This window comes from Micromys minutus (genome assembly GCF_963924665.1).
Source record: "Micromys minutus genome assembly, contig: SCAFFOLD_145, whole genome shotgun sequence".
Classification (NCBI taxonomy): Eukaryota; Metazoa; Chordata; class Mammalia; order Rodentia; family Muridae; genus Micromys; species Micromys minutus.
In genome coordinates, this window is record NW_027667191.1 from 524,981 (window position 1) to 548,013 (window position 23,033).

At 40.4% G+C, this 23,033-nt stretch overlaps 1 pseudogene across 1 annotated transcript; it reads right to left on the reverse strand.

The window, feature by feature from the left end:
• Window positions 1–705: 705 nt before the first annotated feature.
• On the reverse strand, window positions 706–6,047 carry LOC308416202 (mortality factor 4-like protein 1; annotated as a pseudogene). Its single transcript has 3 exons — window positions 6,025–6,047; window positions 4,024–4,069; window positions 706–1,650 (listed from the first exon to the last, which is right to left on the reverse strand). The product of its transcript is annotated as a mortality factor 4-like protein 1 (transcript).
• Window positions 6,048–23,033: the final 16,986 nt, after the last annotated feature.

Below are 23,033 nucleotides of genomic sequence, written 5' to 3' on the forward strand. Positions count from 1 at the left end.
TTGCTGAGACAAGTTTACTGTATGTAGCAAAATGCTGGGTCCTGTTTTAGTATGCAGTGGGAGAGTGTATGTTTTTTTTTTTTTTGAAATTTAAAGAAAAAATTTATTGAAGATATGAGAAACAATTCCTATGAGACTGACTTTTCCATAAAACTGTAGCTACACGATGCATTGCGTCTATCATGTTAAAACGTGCACTAGACAAAAATACAAAAACCATGAAAACAAGCCACCATTCTGTAACAATTGAGCAAAGATAAAATGCTAAGAAAAAACATGGATGACTTGCAAAGGATGGGCTCTTTAAGCACCAATTTTTTAAAAAAGAGCACAAATGGATGAGTGTTCTGTTATATACACTGAAGTGAATTTTGGCATTTGGAGTCAGAGCATTTTGTCAGAGAGCATTAACACATAATATAAAAGTGCATAGTGTCAAAGGAACAGAACCATCAGCATTCAAAAGCAGCTTAGTCAACTAGGCAAACACTCTTCAACATGTCTTTCTGCTGTCTATCACTGATACACTGGTAGAAACTTTGAAATGAAAAAAGTTACTCCTTTTATTTTCTCTGTTTGAACAGAAAATAAACATCAACTCTGTTATACACTAACGGTCTTCAGAGTATATCATTTGTACAAGAGAAAGACTAAGAACCAAACGGTTTACAGAGACCCAAGCACAAAAGAGAGAGAGCACACTCCTCACAAGGCTTTCCTATGGTACTCGGGAGGAGCCACTTCATAATCACTGGCACTGAACAAATTTGCAGAATTCTTCACCAGGTACTTGAGGAAATCATGTAAATAGTTCAGTAATAAAGCAATGCTTTTCTCATCTAGAGGTGTATAGGCCAACATCACTCCAATTAACAAAAATAATCTCAGTAAATGTGGCACTCCATACACCAGGGACATGGGTACATCAGGGTGTTCAGCCAGAATTTCAGCATACTGTGGTCTCTCAAATTTGTAGAGTAGCTGAGTGCTCAACATTACATTGCAGAACTTTTTTATCCCTGCCACAACATCATTAACAGCATACTCCTTATTATCTGTTTTTCCTGGAGACTTCTTATAATTTGCATAATCCTCCAAAATGGAATCCACATTCTGCTTGGCAGGAAGATAAAAAAGCTGCTTTTGTCTGGTGATTAAGTCCCAGTCATCCACAAGCCATGGTTTCAGCTCTTCAGAAATCTTCACTTTAACTTCAACTCTGTTCATAAATGTTTCTTCATTTTCAACTGTAGGATCTACCCGGGATCTCTTCTTCCTAGGAGGCTGAGGGGTCTCACTGGTACTGCCACCATCTCCATTTCCAGGTGTTTTCTGCTTGTTCTTTTTTGTTTTCACTTCAATATTTTTCTGTTGCAGATCACATGTCTTCTTCCCTCTCATTCTGCACTCTGCATATTGTTCCTGATTGGCCTTTTGAAGTTCTTGCTGTGTCTGCAAATTGGTGTCCACGTATTTGAGTACTCTGCTTTCTGGCACCCATTCATCCCAATTTTTATTCCAACCACTGTAGTGGATAAAGTACTTCACTTGTTTGTCTTTTATGGCAACTTTTACACACTTTGCTTCATAAAAAAAAGGCCCATGGAAGCACAGCACTCACTCACCCTCCTGGAATTTAGGCTTTGGGTCCTGCTTGGATGCTATTTATAACTGATTCGCAGCCTCCTTCTTCTCCCACCACCCCTGAGTAATACCGAGTCTGTGTTTTTTTTTAATTGGGGAATTGAGTACAGTGATGTTAAGAGATATTAAGGAATAATGATTTCTCATTTCTGTTATTTTTGTTGTTAGAGGTAGATTATGCTTGTGTGCTTTTCTTCTTTTGGGTTTGTTGCAAAAGGATTATTTTCTTGCTCTTCTTAGGGTGTAGTTTTCCTCTTTGTATTGGACTTTTCCATCTATTATCCATTGTAGGGCTGGATTTGTGGACAGATACTGTGTAAATTTGGTCTTGTCCTGGAATATCTTGATTGGTCTTGTTCTGCAATATCTTGGATTTTCCATCTATAGTAACTGAGAGTTTTTATGCATGTAGTAACCTGGGCTGGTGTTTGTGTTCTTTTAGGATCTGTATGATGTCTGTCCAGGATCTTCTAGCTTTCATAATTTCTGTTGAGAAGTCTGTGTAAGTTTGATCAATCTGCCTTTATATGTTACTTCCCTTTTTTTCCTTTACTGCTTTTAGTATACTTTCTTTGTTTTGAACATTTGGAGTTCAGACTTCTTTTATGTTCATGATTATCTCTTTCTTTAGGTTAGGAAAGTTTTCTTCTAAATTTTTTCTTGGAGATATTTAGTGAGCCTCTTAGTTGGGAGTCTTGGCTTTTTTTCTGTACCTGTTATTCTTAGGTTTGATCTCCTCTTTGATTCCTGGATGTCTTAGATATAGTGGGTTAAGAGCTTTTAAATTTTTACATTTTCTTTGAGTGTTGTGTCAATTCTTTCTATGTTAACTTCTGTCCCTGAGATTCACTCTTCCATCTCTTGGATTCTGTTGGTGATGCTTGTGTCTATGACTCCTGACCTCTTTCCTAGGTTTTCTGTCTCAAGGGTTGTCTCTCTTTGTGCTTTTTTATTGTTTTCATATTCATTTTTAGATCCTGGTTGATTTTGTTCAGTTCCTTTGTCTGTTTTCTTGTGTTTCTTTCAGGGCTTATACTTGTTTATCTGTGTTCTCCTGTATTTCTTTAAGGGATTTATTCGTGAGCTTCTCAAGGCCCTTTATTGTCAACACGAGGCACGATTTTATGTCCAAACCATGTGTGTGTGTGTGTGTGTCTGTGTCTGTGTCTGTGTGTGTGTCTGTGTCTGTGTCTGTGTGTGTTGGGATATACACTACTTGCTGGGGCAAGAGAACTGGATTCTGATGTTGTCACATTGTCTTGGTTTCTGTTGCTTAGATTCTTGTGCTTGCCTCTTGCCATCTTTTTATCTTTGATGTTAGTTGATCTTGTTTCTGAATGGAGCGTGTCTAAGCTGTGTGTCTGTGGGTTGTGGGCTGTGGGCCCTGTGCTCCAGAGGGAGATTGGTTCTGGGTGTTTAGCCATCTATGGGGCAGGATGTGAATTCCGATGGCAATGGGCCGGCCCTAGCTCTGGGTGCTGATGGAGGCCTGTATTGTTCAGACCCAAGTGGTACTGTGATACCTGTGCCCTGCAAGTTCCCAGAGGTCTTTCCCCAGATAGGCAGTGGAGAGAGACCATGGGCTCATCCGTGAACTCAGGAAGGAAAGTGCTATTGCATCTCCTCTCAGTGCTCAGTTCACTCTGGGCACGCCGCTGGTCCTGATGTCAGTGTGCAGGCTCTCCTGTATTATTTTTTTATTTTAATGGCACTGGCAAGGCCTTATTTGTTCACTCTTTCCTTTATCAATAAGAAAAACTTGCCTCACAACTGTCCATAACTGCAGTTCCAGGCAGCCCTACTCTTCATTGGCACAAGGCACAAAAGTGTTACACAGATATAAATTAAAGAAAACACATAGAAAATTATGCTGAAACGTGATTTCCTTCTAAATTATATGTAAACTATTTTCTCCCATTGCCAGTGACCAATGTTGGCATCTGTGTGGTGTGTAAATAAGGTAGCCCTTGGGGGTCAGTGCCTAGAGCTACTGAAGGGGTTATTTTCAGATATCTACGGGGCTGCTGCCAAAGGCAGTTGTAACCTGCCACTGGAGCCTGGCCTTATTTTTCCTCCCCCCACTTGTTCTGCTAAGAACTCCTTCCTTGTATTCACTGTGGTTCTTACCCATGCCCCAGAACATTCCATCCGAGCTGTCTCTACCCTGAAAACATCTGGTTTTACACACTCTTTATTGCACCTGGCCTCCCCAGGCTTCCTTGTTTACCCCTTATAAAAACAGTCCCGATTAAAGCCTGGGTGGCATTCACCCATTACTGAATGACCCATGTGTGTGTGTGTTTCTTCTTCGAGTCCCCAGGCCTCTGTCCAAGGCTCGGTGACATTGGCGGCCCAGGCATCATCATCTGGAGGTCTCACCGAGATTGGAAATCGAGGGAGAACTGACGGGATCGTCCCAGAGAGTCTGCAATTGTAAGTAAAAGGGGGGATGTGTTGGGTTGTATTATTGTTAAAAGACTATTCTTCTCTAATCTTTTTCAAAAAACTGAAACTAAAATGAGGACGATGAGTTCCCCTTACTGTTAGCAGTCACCAATTTCTCTCTTTGGAGGTTGGTGAAAGATGCTCTCTTAAGTGATAATGCTAAATTAAGAGAAATTAGGGCTGAAATGGAAAGAGCTTTTGATACTGTTCAAGATGACCAGACAAAGAAATCTGTCACTTTGGCAGATACTTCCGATGAGACGGGAGACAGTGAAAGCAAAAGCGAGGAAGAGTCTAAACTCAAAGAAGAAATTAGGAGCCTAGAAAAGAAGTTAGATAAATGTAAATTAAAAAAATTAAGAGGGCTTTTCACCAGAGAGGGTCATTCATTGCTCCTTTGGCCCTTCTAGTCTTTGAGTGTACAGGGTGGGATGATGATTATCCAGAATTTTCTGATTTGCCTTCTAGGGGGATCAGTTTCTAACCATCATCACCAGGACCTCCCATAAAGTTCCAGGCTTTTCTGTAATTGAGACTATTGTTCCGAATAACCCTACTCAACATAGTCGGCAATACATTCCATTAACCCTTAAGGAACTCAAGGTAGTAAAAGAGGCGGTCACGGCTTATGGACCTTTGGCTCCATTTACCTTTGCTGCATTTGAGTCTTATACCCAGTCTAACTTAACGCCTAGTGATTGGCAACAGCTCTGCTGAGCAGTGTTGAGTGGCAGGGATTATTTATTCTGGAGGGGAGAATATCAAGAACATTGCCTTGCCACCACCCATCTAAACGCTCAGGCAGGCCACCCTCAAAGAAATATTGAAATGTCGGGGTCAGGGCCTTATGCCGCCCTCCAGAAATCAGATAGCCTATGACCCCGCAGTGTATTTACAAGTTGCCACAACTGCTACTCGAGCATAGAAAGCCCTGCCTAATAAAGCTGCTGGAGACCAACTATCTAAAGTTATTCAGAAACCCTCTGAGACTTTCCCAGACTTTGTCGATAGACTGTTACAACTGGCCGGGAAGCTGTTTGGTGATGTGTATACAGCCATGCTTATTGGGAAACAATTGGCGTTTGAAAACGCTAATAAGTACTGCAAGGAGGCCATTTGGCCACATGGATCTAAAGGTCTTAATGATTACGTCAAAGTTTGTACGGAAATTGATGGAGCCTACCACATGAAACAAGATATGGCGGCTGCTATTCAACTAGGGAAAACGGGGGCGGGGGGAGCCAATGATATCTGTTCTTCATGTGGTCAACCTGGACACATGAAGAGAAAATGCCCCAGACTTAAACAACGTCCAGGGTCGGGGCTGTGCCCTAAGTGTAGAAAGGGACATCATTGGGGACATGAGTGCAGATCAAAAACAGCTCTTGAGGGTCTCCCAATTCTCCAGCAGGGAAACAGATGGTGGGACCCACTCCAGGGCCACAAACCAGAGTTTACAGAGCCATGAAGATTCCTCTTCCCAACCCTGTCCAGTTGGTTCCCCAAAACAGCCCATTTATGTCAAGGACCTTATCAGAGCAACCAACAAAGTGGGAGGATTGGACCTCCACTCCTGTGCCAGAGCAATTTTAACCCTGCAAATGGGACCACAAGCATTAGGAATGGGGTTGTTTGGACCCCTGTTAAAGGGTAGTATGGGAATATTATTAGGAAGAAGTAGTGCCACAATAAAAGGATTACATGTCCTCCCTGAGGTAATAGATCCAGATTATACAGGAGAAATTAAAATCATGGTCACAGTTGAGAGAGGGGTAGTGGTTATTCCACGGGGAGACTGAATCGCTTAACTTGTTCTCTTACCTAGATTCTCCACCAATAATCCATTTGTGAAAGATACTAGAGGAGATAAGGGATTTGGGTCCTCAGGACTGGGGGCTTTTTGGGTGGCCTCTTTAGAAGATCGGCTCAACTTACCCGTTGGATTGAAGATAGGCCATTTCAACGGATTCTAGATACTGGAGCAGACTCTGCTATCATTGCTAAAAGTTACTGTCCAAAAAATTGGCCACTTTCTGATTCCCCTGCAAATTTACAAGGAATAGGAACCGCCAGTTTCAAAAGAAGTAGCAAATGGTTAGATTGGCGGGATGAAGAAGGACATGGTGGTATCTGCCAACCGTTTGTTTTGGAAAATATTCCAGTCAATCTGTGGGGTAAAGATGTCCTCCAGGGTATGGGGGTGGTTCTGACTACACAACCAGCTGAAAAAATGATGCATAAGATGAGCTGGGGCCCACGTGCAGGGCTAAGAAAGAAGGAACCACTTTCAGAGTTCTCCTTGCCAACCCGACATGGAGAAAACGGTTGTGGTTTAAGAAATTAATCCTGACGGCCACTGCTTTCCCTCTGTCCACCCCATATCTATTATCTGAATAAACGATAAGCCAGTGTGGATTGATCAGTGACCCTATATTAAGGAAAAATTGGAGGCAGCACATACCTTGATAGCAGAACAACTAGAAAATCATGAAATATTTGCCACCTATACCCACTGGTGCTACTCAGTGAGTGGTCCAATTTGAACCTCTTTTCCTCAGATCTTTGTTTCTGTTTGAGAATGAGTTCATTCACCAAGAAATTAGGATAGAGGTGGTCAATGTTGTCCACAACATAATTACACTTGGGGCATCTATTATTGTCCTCCAAACTCTGATGAATACACTTGTAGCAAAAGCCGTGGTCACATTTTGTTATGTATGCCCCCTCAATCATATCAAAGCAGATGGGGCTGAGAAGTCCCACTGAACCCTGGAGTGTGGCTGTATTCTGCTACTGTGTGATGGAGAAGATCTTCAAACTGAGGCACTGTGCTGTCTTCACTGACAGAAGTGTACAAGCCACTCCTTTCTTCCACACTTTTAATATCCTCTTCTAAAACACTTAGTTCCTTCTGGATCTACGTGGATCTTATTTCCTCCTGGATCTAAAAGGGGGTTACCAATGACACCTCCTGCAAGACAGGGTACTGCATCTTCTTAAATACTACTTTTACTCAAAAAGGTCAAGAGACTAACCCAACAGAATGGTTAAGTTGCACTCAAAGAAGAGTGTTGCTTTTATGTGGATCATTCTGGGGTTATTAAACATTCTATGGACAATCTACAGAAGAGATTGGCCAAGAAGAAAAGAGAAAGAGGAGGAAAAAGAATGTAAACTGTTCCAGAGTTCTTGAAGCGGGAACGGAAGGTCAGAAGACATCCTGACTTTCCGGTTCCCACTGAAAAAATGTTTAGTCTGGTTCTGGGTCCCTTAGGAAAGAGAACAGGGTCCCTTCGACACATGTAGTTCTCCTCTCTTGTGTGTTTGTCTCTTGGTGCACCAAGCTGTCTTTCCATACATGTGTGTCAATTTGTTTCTGTGTTTTTTTATGGTGGTACTTGTGTTTCATGTTCAAAAGAAAATGTTGTGTGTTTGTCTCTTGATTTAGTTTTAATTTGTGTCTAGTTGGGTAAAATTAAAAATAGAAAGCAGGCATTTGGGGCCCCACACCTGAAGTTAACAGTTTACCTCAGCTGGAGACCTACCTGGGTTGGCCTTGGCCCTGAGGAACTCACAGACCAGTCTATGACCTGATCACTTGGCAATAAGAAAGCAGGGCCTCAGCAACTCAGCAAGAGAGCTTGAACAGAAACCTTAAATTGGCTTCTGAAGTTGATGAACATAAAGTGTAATTATTCCTCAAACTCTTTAAGATTACCAGTACTAATGTAAGGAAAATACTTAAAGACCTGAAACCCATAATTATCCAAGTGGGCAGAAATTGATGTAATAATTTATTTATAACTGTTATGATTTCACTTTTATTTGTCGGTATGACCAGCATTTACCATTTTCTTATGTTTGGAACAGTTCTTTTTAATAAGTTTCTAGGTATTTTGTGAAGTTGACTTGCAGCTTTTCAATTGATGATGGTGAGACAACAGTACAACGTCCTTCATGAAGGAAGAGATTTTATCGACACTGCATACTAGTACTTTTTCCCTCTTGACCTTTACTCTCTATTCCTTTACCATGCCTGTGCTCCATAGCTTATTTCGAGTACCCAGTGTGTCCAGAGCTTGGTGTCCTGCTCTTTCTCTCCTTCATATAATCACAAGGTCATAAGGTGCAGCTGAGACTGCAAGAGGGGCTTGTTATAGTCGTCCTGGACCCTCTGTGAAGCACGCTTTCTTGATGCCAGTCAAGGCCAATATAACATTTTGAACCACAGAAAAATCGTGGCCATAACAACAAGCAGTTAGCCAAAGATGGGCAACCTTCTGGGACCAGGCCCACCTAAGACAGGGGCTCGGAAGACTGGCAGGTACCCAGAAAAAGGCAAGGGCCATGAATCACCAGATTGATCCTAAGACAAGTCGCTGTTTGAAATTGGAGTTATACCTTTTTTTTACTCATTTGAGCCTCTACTTCCCTCTACAAACTTGTCTTTTATATAATATATAAGGGGGAGCTGTAGTAACCCGCCATTGGAGCCTGGCCTTATTTTCCCTTCCCCTGCTTGATTTGCTAAGAACTCCTTTCTTGTATCCATTGTGGTTCTTAACCACGCCCCAGAACATTCCACCCGAGCTATCTCTACCCTGAAAACAACTTGTTTTGCACACTCTTAACTGCACCTGGCCTCGCCAGGGTTCCTTCTTTACCCCTTATAAAAAATAGTCCCGATTAAAACCTGGGTGGTATTCACCCATTACTGAATGACGCATGTGTGTGTGTTTCTTTTTCAATCCCCCAGGCCTCTGTCCGAGGCTTGGTGACAGTGGTAGCGTGGGCATCGTCAGGCAGTCAACGACTAGAGATATTACTGAACAGGCAACAAAGCTTATATTAATGGGGCTGGAATGCTCTGTAGTCATCAGAAAAAAAATGAACTTTTAACTCTCTGTGGCCTGTGATAAAGACCAGAAAAGAGAGAAAATTCAAACATACATACACTGAATCGATAAATCAAAAAGCAGAGTCCAGTAATTTCAAACACAAGAATAAATACAGACACTCGTACATATATACATACATGAATACATACAGAAATACAGACAGAGATATATCCATTCACACATAGGATGGTTAGAGCAAAACTCCAGCAAGCAAGCTTCAAGCAGTTCACACATACGTAGGTAATTGCACACAATAAGAAATCTCTAACACCTACCTAAACAAGCTTTACAAATATTCATGCATGCACACAGTTGATGGTAGAAGAAACAGTGTTGCAGCCCATCATACAGGGGCCATAACAGATGCACATAGTTGACGGATGTCTAACCCTCTTACTTTATTCTTTTTTCCATCACTTAGATACCCAAGAAAATCTTTGAAGCAGTATGAAATTACAATGTGATTATGCTGTCGTTTTCTTCTAGTGAATGGTTACCAAGAAACAGTGAGTTTATCCATATCTTTACAAGAAACAATACTATGTAGTAAAGAAAACAAATTATTACCCCAAACCTATGTACATTCATAACTAAGTAACTTGTTACAGATTAACAAAGCTTAAGCAAGCAAGGTATTTTTCTCAGCCAGTTTCTCTTACTGGCAGGCAACAATTTATGGTTACAAAGACACGAGTAATTATTTTACCACTTATCCCTAAAAATTAATCTTGTAAGAATCTTAAAACACTCACAAATCTAAACACTTATAAAAAATCAGTCATGCTTACTTTAAATCCTCAGAATGAATATCTACTCAGGAGCAATTCTTAATAAATCCTATTAGGAAACTGAGGGAAAATGCATATAAGAAATCAATTATTAGTACCAGGGATGTTGCCGAGTGAGTGACATGAAGCTCCCTTAGAGTTTTCCATAGTTCTTAGATTAAGAGGAATGTGAGGGCAGTGAGCAGAACAGAGCTCCATAACAGCATAATAGCATAAAGTCCTCAGGACACACAGTTGTCAGGACACGTAGTCCTTGGAGCTATGTCACACCAAGGCACTCTCATGTGGCTGTGGTAACCCAGAGGCTGCATTCTTGATCCTCTTCATTTGAGACTTGATACTGAAATAATTTATTTACATGAAAAATGCATGTAGTTTTGGATACGCTTCTTAATAACTTAAGTTTCTTAATTGTTTGTAGTTCTGTGTGGTGATGTAAATATTAGGAGAGTCCCAGGAGCCACTGAGTAATAGGAGAATGTTATTTATTCTCCTGATCTTAGCAAGAAGTAAAGAAACAATTGTAGCTGTTTGTTATGCAGACAAACCTTCAATAAGTTTTTTACTGTTTTACAGTTTTCATGGCACACATTTTTCATGTCTTTGCCATATTTATTTCAAGTTTTTTGTTGTTGCTTTGTTTTGGTTCAGTTTACTGAGAATAGTTTTGTGTCCTTCCTTTTTCTGATTGTCTTTTGTATATAAAAAGGATACTGATGGCTGTGTTTTGTGTTTTTTTTTCAACTTTTATCAGTACTTATCAGCTCTAGGAGTTTTTATTTATGATTTAGTTTTTCATGTATAGAAACTTAACATCTGAAAAAATATATGTTGATTTCTTCACTTCTCATTTATTTGTATTTTTTTGATTTCTTTGACTTCTTTTATTGCTCTAGGTAACATGTAAGAAGTATGATAAGAAGTGAGAAGAGTGAACATCCTTGTCTTGGTCCTGATTTTAGCATGAAAAACTTAATTCTTCTCGTTTTTGGATGACTTTCGCTATATATTGCCTTCAACAAGTTGAAATATATCCCTTGGATCTGCAATACTTTCATCACAAATGGATGCAGTACTTTGTAAAAGGTTTTTTATGTATCAAATAGGGTGATTGTCTTTTATTTTCTAGTGGTAGAGTATGTTGGTTAGTTTACATGTATTGAACCTTTCTTCCATCTCTGGGATGAAGCTGCCTTCAACCTAATGGGAAAGCTTCAATAGCTGAACAACACTTTCAGAAAAGTTGGTGGATTGGAAATTAACTCAAGAATCAGTAGCTTGCCTTTACACAAATCATAAATGGGTTGAAAAAAAAATTAGGCAAACAATATCTTTTACAATAATCACAAATAATATTAATTATCTTTGTGTAACCACCAAGTGAAATATAGGTATGACAAAAACTTCAAGACTTTGGAGAAAGAAAATGAGGAAGATACCAGAGTATGGCAAGATTTCCCATGGATCAGTATTAATGTCAGGTGCATTGTGTGTATCAGTGTGACTTCCAGGGTGGAGTCACAGTAACCAGTACACAGGACATGCATAACAACAATGAGTGAATACAGTTTATTAAATGTTCAAGCACCTTTTATGGGGAAGCTGAATAAAGACTTTTTATAGCTTCTAATTCTCAACAGCCTCCATATCACAAGCAATAACTTGTCTAGGTTCAAGCTGATCAAAACCTCCTTGTAGACTAAGAAATCTGTCAGCAGTCCACCTTATTTAAGTGTTGCTTACATCAGTTGAAAACAAAGTAAGTTTCCCATGAGAAAATGTTTGTGAAGTTCACTTCCTGGGGTATGTATCTGTGATGGTTTCATATACTTGGACCAGGGAGTTTCACTATTAGAAGGCATGGTCTTGTTGGAGGAAGTGTGTCACTCTGGGTGTGTGCTTGGAGACATTTCTCCTAGCTGCCTGAAGATGCTCAGTCTGTTTCTGGTTTCTTTTGGATGAAGATGTAGAACTCTCAGCTCCTCCTGTACCATGCCTACCTGGATGTTGCGATGCTCTTGTCTTGATGATAATGGACTGAACCCCTGAACCTCTAAGCCAGCCCCAATTAAATGTTGTCCTTGTAAGGCTTGCCTTGGTCATGGTGTCTGTTCACAGCAATAGCACCTTAACTAAGACAGCAGCTAAATTGGCAGAACATCAACATTCTCTACTGAGAAAGTATTCTTTCTAGATGTGCCAGTATGCTGAGATTTACACAAATTTTTGTGTCATCTTGCAGGTAGCAGGCTGGGAGACATGCCATTTCTCTATAGTTTGGTAGAATTAACATACTGAAAATGGCCATCTTATCAAAATCAATCTACAGATTTAATGCAGTTTTTATCAAATATCCAGCACAATTATTTTCAGTTCTTAAAAGAGCAATTCTCAATTCTACATGAATAAATGAAAGATTCAGAACAGTTAAAGTAATTCTATACAATAAAAGAACTTCTGGAGGTATCACCATCTCTTACTTCAAATGGTACTACAATGCAATAGAAATAAAAACTGCATTTTTTTTGAGACAGACAGGTCAATCAGTGTAATTGACTTGATGACCCAAACAACTATGGACACTTAATTTTTGACAAAACCAAACCATACAACAGGGGAAAGAAAGAATTTTCAAATGATGCTGGTCTAATTTGATATCTGTATGTCTAAGAATATAACTGGGATGCCTTATCTGGTCTTAGCTGGAGAGATGTGCCTAGACCTGCTGTGACTTCATGTGCCAGGGTGAAGTGATAACAAGCACTAGCTTATGTGCCTTTGTTTTAGCTGATGATTACTTTCTTTTGCTTTCAGTATAATGATATGAATTAATAAGAAATTGTTAATGAGTAGAAGTGCACTCTGATTTTTTTAAGTCGAAATGACTGGTTTTATATAGAAGTTGGGATTTATGATGCTCTTACAGATTTTTTGGTAAGATTAGTTTATAACCACAAATTGCATCCTTTTGTTTTCATTAATTCAATTATTTATTCACTTTACTACTGATCACATCCTGCCTTTCCTTTTCTCCCAGTTCTACCCTCTGACCTTTTTCTCTCATTTCCTGCTTCTATTCTCCCAGAGAAGCAGAGGCACCAAGTCCCCACTCCCACCAGATACCACACCACCTTTGGACTCTAAGTTGTATCAAAATAAATGCATCCTCTGTCATTGAGTCCAGACAAGCCAGTCCAGATTGGGGAAAAGGTTCATAAGGAAAGTTAACAAAGTTTAATGAAAGACAGCCCCTGGTATGGTTGGGAGACCCACATTAAGACCAAGCTTCACATGTGCTCCATATGTGTAGGAGGCCTAGGAATATACCATGCATGCTCTTTACTTGATGGTTCATCTCTGTGAACCATCAATGGCTCCAAGTGGCTTTGCTTTGTAGAACTTTTGTAGGTATACTTTACCCCATCTACCTCAATCCTTCCTCTAACTTTTCAACAAGACTCCCTGAATTCTGCCTCATGTTTGTGCATATTTATCTGCTGCCAATGAGATGCCAAATCTTTGAAATTCAGATCCCATTTTAGAGAACCTGACCTACGTTTGAACTCAGGTAAACAGGCTGTTACCTAGCATTAATTTCAAGGTTGCACCCCAACAAAACCTGAACTCAGCTCTAGTTTCTAGGCTCATCCCCAAAAAAAAACAGCACTCAATAAAACTAGTGTCATCAGGTTTAACCTGTATCCCCTGTTTACAAAATGACCTCCTGCCTAATGACCACCAATGCAGACGGGAGTAGATATTAACTTTGTGATATGACTGCCAGCAGTAGCTAATTATGTTACAGGCCACAGGAACTTTCCAGTTAAATTCTTGCATACATACTCCCTGCTTTCTACTTAAAGCCTTGCCCAGATAGATATTTGAGCTCCCCCACAACTAAAACTGACCTTTGCTCTGCAGTGGACAAGGGGCTCAGCTAGATGCAATAGTATAAAACCCTGCTCGGAGTTGCTTTATATTTGCTTCTATCTGGATTTGGGGGAATAACTAACATTTCTCTGGTACAACATTTTGCTGCTACGATGTACAAGACTACAAATCTGGTTGATCTTAAAGCAAAAAAAGAAAAAAATTCAGCATTTGTGTTCATATGTTTGTAACACTGTGTTAAACTTCCTGCTTTTTCCCTCTCTGAGGGCTCAATTTGTCTGAACTTTCTGTGTGATATGAAGGGCAGAACAGGAGCAAGCTTCTGCAAAGGCAAATGTGATAACTTCCAGCCACAGTAAAATTTCTTTTTGTCGAACATAGTGATTTTGCCATAGTAATTCTTCTAGGTTTCAGCTTCTGTGTGAGTGTCAGAAGTTTTCTATGTAGTCTTTAAGCACTTGAGCATTGGCTTAAAATCTTGTAATTTGTGTGAATGTTAGAAACTTTGTGTGAAATCCACAGAGCAAAATGAAAACTTGTGTAAAGATATGTGACTTATACTGCTATGCTGATTTTTCCAGGACTAAGTAAAAATGTGTGCAATACTGAGGGCTGCCATGTGTGAGTGCCACATACTACTAGTAGGTTCTTGTTACTAGGGTCCGTATCATTTTCAGGTCTGAGTGGAATGATATCAGTCTTCTGTGACTGCCATGTTATTCTGATTGTTTCTTGTTACTACAGACTTTTTTGTTTTGTTTTGTGTTGCTGGCTGTCTCTGTTTTAGATTCTGAGTGGCAACACATTTGTCTTCTGTGAGTGCCATGTTCTGGTTGTTTTTTGTTACTACAAACTGTATTTATTTATTATTTTATTTTTTTTGGTTTTGGTTGATTTATGTTTCTAATTGTGTCTTTTTCTGTTCACCGATTCTAAATGGTATCATATCCTTCTGGTACAAGGTCTTAAATTAGTAAGTCTATGCCACTTTCTGATTATTCCTCAATTCTGCCTGATGGAGAGAAAGGTTGAACTTGTGTTTTGGGTGTCATAACATGGTTTTTGCATGAGCACCACTTTCTGGTTGTTTCTTGTATCTGCTCCATAGGAAAAAAAAGGTTTTGTTTGTATTTTTATGTGTTGTTTTTGTGTTTCTGGTTACAGGATGATGTTGATGAGGTAACTTTGAGAAGATAACTTTGATGAGATGATTTTGGCTTTGCTACTCTTTTTTTTTTTTTTTTTTTTTTTACTCAGACAGGCTTTATTCAGGAGTCAAGGCTGCCTCCTTTCCCTGTTCCCTGTCTCCCCACCCACAGAACCCCACTTGGTTGGGTTGGGGCTTGTTCTTTACCTGCCCCAAGAGACTGCTATCCAAGCCACATGAGCATTCAAAGATGGGGAGCCTTGGAGGCTGTGGGCAGACAGCACTCCCCACCCCACTCTGTGGAGCAGACAAGTATCCTGAGAATCATGTTCTCTGTGGAGCTCCACTGTAAGGGGCAGGAAGGGTCCTGGTGTGCAGTTGCTGATGAGTTGGACCCCACAGCCTTTCCCTTCCAGAGGTGCTTTAGCCAGGCGGTGGTTTCCTGTTTGAGGGACAGGATAGGAGAACAGCAGTTGGGTAGTTAATTTCTTCTCCCAGGCCTTGGTGTGTCCTCTTCAGAATATGCCAGCCAAGAGCAGGGAAGGCAGCAACAGTCCTAGGAAAGGGCCCCACACATGAGCAGAATTCTTCAAATCCCAGCCGGCGTTTTCAGAGTCTTCTGCACCTGTCCAGGACGACTGTAGGGCCAGGGTGCGCCCACTTGTGGCATTACCCGAGGCACTAGAGAAGTTGGGCAGAGATGTGGAGGTAGGGTGGCCGGACTGTTCCAGTGAGGCCTTCTGTCCACCGTACTCTTGGGCTGGAAGAACTGGGAACACAACTCGGCCTCTGCCTTAGGCAGCTTGGCCTTGAGAGTTCAGGCAATTCGGCCTCTGCCTCGGGAAATTCTGCATAGGGCAACTCAGGCTCAGGCAAGGGGACCTTGGGCTCAGCCTCCTCCTGCATTTGAAGTAGGGAACCTGTCTCTGCCAGGGACATCTGGTGCAGAGATTTCTCTGCACTCACGAAGGTTGCACTGGACTTGTTGTCTCCTTTGTCCGCAGATTTGGGGACAGGGATATGTGGTGATGTGAGGAAGTTAACTGGCCCCTCCTGTGAGGGCTAGATGTGCCTACTGCTCATTTCTATGAGGCTATTGATAGGGAAAAGGGCCTTCTGGCAGCAGAAGGAAGATCTACTACTAATAAAGAGGGAATCCTCTCCTACTAAGGGCTCTAGAGTGGTGTAAAAGTCTTGCTATCATTCACTGTCCAGGCATAAGAAGGAAAGAAACTCCATCTCATAGGGCAGCAACAAAGCACATGAAACAGCCTAGCAGGTGGCTCTAGAAACTGGACCCCTCATGCATTTGATTACTCTAAATTCAGAGAACCTCACACTCCATGACCAGCATAAATATACTACTGAAGATAGGATCTAAAAATCAGCCCATGTCTCAGTGCCATAGGCATGTTGGATTACAGCTGACCACAAACTTATCATACAAGAGAAAATGGGTCTACATATATTGAAATAGTCCATCATTCTTCACACATGAGAGCCAGTAGAATGAAGGACTTAGTCTGACAGTCCAAAATCAAGACAGTCCAACAGCAGAATCAAAAATGCCAATTTGAAAATCGCAGAAAAATTTAAAAACTGTAAGGCCTGTTAATTGACCAATGCAGTGGCCAATGTGAAGAACCCCAGTACTCAATAAGAGAACAACAACCAGGAATCTATTAAGAAATTGACTTTACAGAAATAAAAACAAGAAAACTGGGATACAGATTTTTGCCAGTATTTATACATACATTTTACAGAATGACTAAGCCTTTCCCAATTAAATATGAGATTATATAAACAGTAACAAAGATATTACTAAAAGAAATTCTTCAATCATATGATTTTCCAAGTTTATAAACTGATGAAGAGACTTTAACTTCAAATTTTTGCAAGACCGAATGTTGAACTTTGTCAGATATTGAATTGGTGGCTTCTGTTCTCTCACCAGCTTCTCCTCTATAGTCTCTCATTTATTAGATACTCTCTCTGCCACTATTACTATGTTTCTCAGGCTCCTTTTTTCTAACCTCTCAACCTTCTGGGGGTATCTCTCATTATCTGGTGCTACCTGATTAATAAATTTAGATTGATTTCTGCATTTGCTTTTGATGATTCAGGGTTTGTGTGAGTGAATTGTCAAAATGCCTCCATGACTCTCTCTAAAAAAGCTGCAGGGAGTTCCTTTACTCCCCAACTAATGACATACACTCTGACCAAATTGTAGGGCATTGTGGCCACCTTGTGACCTTTTAGAAGAGCCTAAAGGTAGACCTTTTATTTTCAAGTGATATAATCTCAGCCTGGCTATATCAGGGTAAAGCAAACATATTTGGGAACTTCTGCATGGTGCCAGGAACCAGCTTCTTAGGTTCTTATGTGGTGAAGTGGTCCATAAAATGTGGAAGATGCAGTCTGTCTTGTGTTAATGTCTATTAAGTCAAAGTTACTTTGTCAAAGGCATCAGTCAAAGTCATCTCATCAAAGTTTTCTTGTCAAGGTTTTCTTATCAAAGTCATTTTGTCAAACTCATTTTGTCAAATCATCATGTAGTGAGAAATATAAAACAATCTATAACAACACAAATATAACCTTCCCTGTCTATGAAGCAAAAACAAGACACAAGCAGAAATTCGTACTCATGCAAAACCACTCTAAAGACACCCAAAACACAAGTCCAACTTTTTCTCTCTGTTAGGCAAAAATGAGAAATAACCAGACAGTGGCACACACCTACAAGAAAAGTACCAGATTGGTGGGCATCTCCTGATTTTCCTGAGCTCATGCCCAACCCAGACAAAGACTTGGGATGTCTCCTGGCCACACTTTGGCCACAGATCTCAGACAAGTCTGTATTAAAAGCAACCAAACAAGGGAAAAAATTAAATGCCTTGTACGGAGAAGGATGTGGTGCCGTTGTCAATCTGTGAACAGAAACAGAGAGCAACAACAACTAAAACCAGAAGAAAGTACACCGTATAATAACAAGAAACATCCAGACTGTGGTGTTCACAGAAGACAAATGTGGCACCACTCAGACCTGGAAAAGGATAAAGCCCGCAGTAACAATAACCAACCAGAAGAAGGCAGGCATATATACATGATTAGTATCGGGACTGCACAAATGTTTACTCAGACCTTGAAAAATCACCATGGTATCATAAGTCACTTACCTTTTCACAAGTTTTTGTTAGGCTCTGTAGATCTCACACAAAGTTTCTAACATTCTGACAAATTAGCTGCCACATAAATAACAAGATTTTGTACTAATGCACAAGTACTCACCTGCTCAAACCACATAGAAAATTTCTGACCCTCATAGAGATTTCTCAGTGTAACTCAAAGCTAGAAGAGTTACAATGGCAAAAACAAGCCACCAGTTTCTGCACAAATAAATTGTTGTTTTGATATGCAGGTGAGGGAAGGCACAGACAAAGCAAGGCAGTGAAAAAGTAAGGCAGGGACAAAGTTTTAGAAAGGCAGGAGAGATAGGAGAGGAGGGAGAAGAAGCCAAGATGGAGCAGGAAGAGAATGGTCTATCTCCTTGTGGCTTTGGATAGCCACAGGAGCAATAAATGTCGTGATATAGATGGATTATTATGGGCAATTTATCTTTTCTAGATGGGCAGATTGTATCATTTCAATTGGACCTGAGTTTATTGTGTAGACATTTTATGAAGTGAGAATTTACTGATATAAATCTGATTGGTGAATTACAAACTTCTAGAGTTTAGATTTGATGGGCTATTGGGAATTATGACAGTAACCACAGGCAGTGGTTATGGAAAATGTGAGCAGAGTCTTCTGCAGAGAGTCTCAGTAAGGTGGCCACCACTGAGATGAAAACATGCTGAAGATGACATATGGCTCTATGATGCTGGCCATATCGTGGGTTGGAAGATCTTTTTTTAATATATACTGCAACAGGTGGCAAACCAACATTTTAGACAAGAGTCCACTAAAAATTTAAGATTACCAACCTGAGAGTTCAAGGGTTTTTTTCTAAGTTAAAGAAGGGTGGTGCCATGATGAGTCACATGATGGCTCAAGTGCAGGAACCTTAAACAAAGAAACAGACAAACTCAGCTCACAAATAAACCAAGTAAAAGAAAAAACAACAACAAAACCCAAATGGCAAAACAAATGAAATTCCTGAATGAAAACCTAAAAAGAGCTTTACATCCAGTGATATGGCTCAGAGGGAAATGGCACTTTCTCACAAGCCTGAATTCAGGAATGAGGCCCACAGGTATACTGAGAGAAACCACTTCAGGTTCTTCTCCTCTCACCTCTATTTGCATGCCCCCCTGCTGATAAACCAATGTACAAATGAACTAGTACAGTTATCATGCAAAGAACAGCAGGGGAGTTGATCAAGGATGGTGGTGCAAGCTTCAGGGAACTGATAAAGAGTGGCCCCCAAACTGAGTCTTGCCTAGACAACATAATGCAGTTAGGTCTCATTCAACCAAATACCATTAATAAGATCTGGGTGTTAAATAGGCAGCTGAGCCCCTTGTCCTGGGCTTCATGAATGAAAATAGCTAAAGTAAGGATTCCAAGCTCATTGTGTCAAAGGGTGGCGGGGGGGGGGGGGGCTTCAAAAGTGCTATGGATGTCTTTTGGGAAGAGTAAGGAGAAATCAATAGTGGAAAGAACAATTTTCAAAATTACATGGGACCAAGAGAAAAGAGATTTTGAGCTGGATGGGACACATGGGCAGGGAATTAGGGAGCCTAGGAGCGAGCATTTACCTTGACAGGTTAATAGATACCTCAGTTATTAATGGAAAAGCCATGAGTACATCTGGCCATAAATAAAGAGAAGAACTCCATAATTAACAAGCATGAAACATTTCCAGTCTCAGATGGCATGGAGGCCTTTGTCTAAATACCTGATGGTAGGAAAAGGACCTTCTTCAGGTCCAGGCTTAAATGGGCTCAATAGGAGTGGATAGACCCCTGGTCCTATTATATAGTTGAAAGCTTTTTTCTACAGTTTTTTTCTATAATTGGCCTATGCCCCTCTGAGAAGCTTGTCTAGGGTATTCTTGAGCAATTCCATGCTAAGTGTGGACCACAGTAGATGCTGCTGTTTGGGCAGCATAGTTTCACCACTGTGATAGAAGCCTTGACCTGCTGATTTTGAACTTCTGTACCATGCTCTTCAGAGTAGGAAGATTGAGACTGGGAGGTTTTCTTCACCTTGTTGTTGTTTATTTGTTTGGTCATTTATTTGGTTTTGTGTCTTCTATCTTTAGTTGAGAGTGTTCTCAGGACATGTCTGAGGGTGAAATCACACAGTTAAGCCTTATTCTATGTCTGGCCATGAAACCTACAATTCCCTGGCTAGCCTGATGCTCAGAGATTTTATTCTGGTAGCTCACTGCACTCTACCACCTTGTGCAGGTGTAGCAGCAGCTTCAGAGTTGTGCCCTTAGTATTTAGCCATTCACATCTACCTACTCCATGCAATTCCTTTCTGGTTTCAATCCTGAGTCTGTAAAATATGAACTGAGAAGAAACACGGTGAGCCTCAGAGAAACACCTGTTTGCAGCCCAAAGTCAGGAGTAGCCATTTCCTTTCTTGCTTGGCAGTTGTACTCAACTGGCAGAGGCATGGGACTAAAGATCTGGATTCCAAAGGAACTTCTGAGCTTGGCTTCTCCTTATTATCTCTACAGAAATTGGGCTGTTACAGGACACTGGCCACATCTAGGGTTGGTCTTCAATGTTTGCAAATCTTGAAACTCTCTGCCAGGTGTGCCTAGAAAGTAACCTCAAGGGTAACTTTAGCATTCCTTTTTCTCGAGGGACAGCATCAACCACACAATTCATAACACAAATCAGTTGCCTTCCAATCTAGGGCAAAACTTTGAATGACTTACCAACTACACATGTTTAAACAACCTTTCCTTAAGAAAAGTGGCTAACATTAAATTGGGGTGTTTCTTGTGTAAATATCTAATATTTTGTTGTATTTATAGGGTATTGTGCATATTGTGCATTTAAAACCTGAGATCCACAGGGGCCTGAAGAAATGGGCCTAGAACCTGAAGCCTTAGTTCCAATTGAGAGCCACTGATGATATTAGTTCTGAAACCAAACATTGGTCTTCTTGTACAACAACATGTGTTCTTAGGGCACGAGGCATCTAAGTTCACCTATGGCTTGCTGGGCTTTTTTTATTTGTTTGTTTTCTCAAAAGCACAAAAGATGTTTATTGTGAGCAAACGTCCAGCAGGTTCACAGGTTACAATCAAAAAGGCCACAAGGCTGACTGGCAGAGAGGGAGACAGTGTATATGTGGGGGAACAAGGAGTGTGAGAGACATAGAGGTTGTTTCAATGATTCTTCTGTATGACAGGCAACCTATATGTCCCTATGTGAAGCACCTTAACTAATAGCTTTCAATGATGACATGCCTGGCATCAATTTCTATATTTCAACTCTCTCAGGAGGGCATTTCTGGCAAATTCCTTAAACTTAGTTCCTTTATTTCACTCAGACAACAGTCATGACATCTAAAGAAAGTATCAAATGGATTTTCTCCCTTCATTTGCTTAATTATTACATAGTTTTGACTTTGGCACAGGACTGTGTCTTTCTGTGAAGCCAGAGTTGTTTTAGAACTCTAAATTCTAACAATCCTCTTGCCTCTGCATCCTTCTAATGCTAGGATTGAGGTCGTGAATCAATATAACTCATGGTTGTGTAACTCTATAATATTAGCAAACCTCAGAACATACTCAATACAACAAGGTATCCTGTGAGCTTGGCCCTGCCCTGAGAAAGTATGTGGGGGAGAAAAACAGGAATCTGAGAGACAGAAAGGTTGTTTTAATGTCTTTCTTTGTACCCCACATTAATCCATATGTCTAACTATCTGGGATTCTCAGAGATTGTGACTTCAGACACTGCTCAGATGGTTGGAAACAAAAGGATGTACAGTGACTGATATCTTGGAACTGGAGCTTGACATGGTGAACAGTCAGATGAGCTGTGGGAAGAGGGCTCTTGTGGGGACAAAAGCACAACTTGGCAGTTTTGAGTGACTTCTGACAGAATAGTGTAAATAGGTGATTTTTCATCTTTGTGCAGCCTCCTTCAGTTCCTTCTGTTCTTCCTTATCTTTTCCATTGAGGTCCCCAGCCTCAGTCAATAGTGAGTGTCTGTAATTGCCTTAGACAAATGTTGGCAGAGCCTCTCACAGGACAGCCATACCAGTCTCCTATATGTTGGCATCAGCAATAGTGTTGGGGTTTGATGTCAGCTGATAGAATGGAACCCAAGATAGGTGGTCTCTGGATGGCCTCTCCTTCACTCTCTCCTACAATTTTTGTCTCTATTTTTTCTTCAGAGAGGGATAATTTTAAGTTAAAATTGTTGAGATGTGTGAGTAGCCCCTTCCTCAACTGGGAGACCTGCCTATGCAGAGGTCGTGGTCTCTTCAGGTTCTATGGCCCATCTATTGCACATTTTAGCTAGTGTCATCCCCAATGGGTCCCAGGAAATCTCTCCCATGTTAGTGTCTTTCTTTCAATAACATATAAAATATGTTAACCAAAAAACTATACAACCCTTTGAGTGAAAGAAAGGCTTCCATGACACCATTGAGGGTACCTGTCTTTCCAATTTAAAATGAAGAAATAAATTTATGTTTCTACAACTGCCAGAACAGTTAAGTCAGAAGCTTAGTGGTTATGATAGCAAGGAAGGTTTTTGTTGTTGTTGTTTTGTTTTGTTTTTTTTTTCCATTTTTAAATGTCATGTTAAATGTTCTCACCACTGTACTTCAAATCTACATTGTACAAAGTGACCAGAAAGTGTGCCACGGTAATTGACCATCCTCAGAGTGTACCTTTTATACCAGTGTCTTCTCGGGCTCTTTTGGTACAAAACATGTTTCTCATTCAAGTGAATTGAAATGCTTCGGTTGAGTAGATGCTCAGGAGCCTCATAAACAATAACAACAACAACAAAGATATTGCACCATCTTTGTTTAGTAATTCAATGTTTGTTTCTTTCACAGCAAATAATTACTTCATTAAAGTTAAAACTTCCAAATATAACGTAATAGACTTCAAATTGAGTTCAGATCACTCAAGATGAAAATACTCTGCTAAATACTGATAACTTACAATAACTTTAACAGTTAATTGTCCATAACAAACATCAAGCTTTTCCTAGACCAGTTTTAAGACGATCTGTTAGGACT